This window comes from Corvus brachyrhynchos, unplaced genomic scaffold (genome assembly GCF_000691975.1).
Source record: "Corvus brachyrhynchos isolate BGI_N302 unplaced genomic scaffold, ASM69197v1 scaffold223, whole genome shotgun sequence".
Lineage (NCBI taxonomy): Eukaryota > Metazoa > Chordata > Aves > Passeriformes > Corvidae > Corvus > Corvus brachyrhynchos.
This window is the reverse complement of record NW_008237174.1, coordinates 3354803-3355523: the sequence shown is the minus strand read 5'-3', so window position 1 is coordinate 3355523 and position 721 is coordinate 3354803.

Here is a 721-nt window from a genome sequence, read left to right as displayed (position 1 = left end):
AGGTACCTGGGAAGACCAGCTTTGGCTGCCATTCTCCAAGGGCAGCAGAGGGCAAGGTAAGCACCATACCTGCAGTGCTGAGCAGAGATGACTTTGCTTCAAGCTGCCCCCCCCCAGTCCCTGCTGTAACCAAAGCTGGCACTTTCATGTTGACTCTGGGTTCTGTTTCTGTCACCAAAGTGTCAGGATTTGCACTTGCTTTCACAGGAGCCCTAACACGAGGGTCTTTCATCTCATGGAAATGAAGCCAAGCCAAGTTGCCTCTGGTGTTCCTGCAGCAGTGGCGAGGCCAGAGCGGCTGCCCTGGCCCAGGATCAACCCTGGATGTCACTGCTGAAGGCAGTGAGTTCAAGGCAGTGTCTGAGTGCTGTTGTGAGCCACAGGCTCGGTCATGTTAAGGAACTGGGCTGTGGCTTCACCTCCCTCTAGAGGGTCGTTCATGGAAAGGGCCTTTTCCAGCCATTAAAAGCGAGGGGTTCTGGCTGAGCAGGGTAACAATACAGGGTGATGTGTGTGAACTGACCTTGGAGTTACAGGAGGTCTGAGTTAAGCAGGGAGAGTGAAGTATCAAACAAGATGTGATACCTGAGGGAAATAGCTCGATATAAATAAACCTGGACTTATGCTGGGGCTAGAGCAGTGCAGCCTCAGTCCAAGAGATCATCTGGTGTGTGGGGTGCTAGTTTCAGTGCAAGTGTCCCAAGCTTCATTTACACTTCAA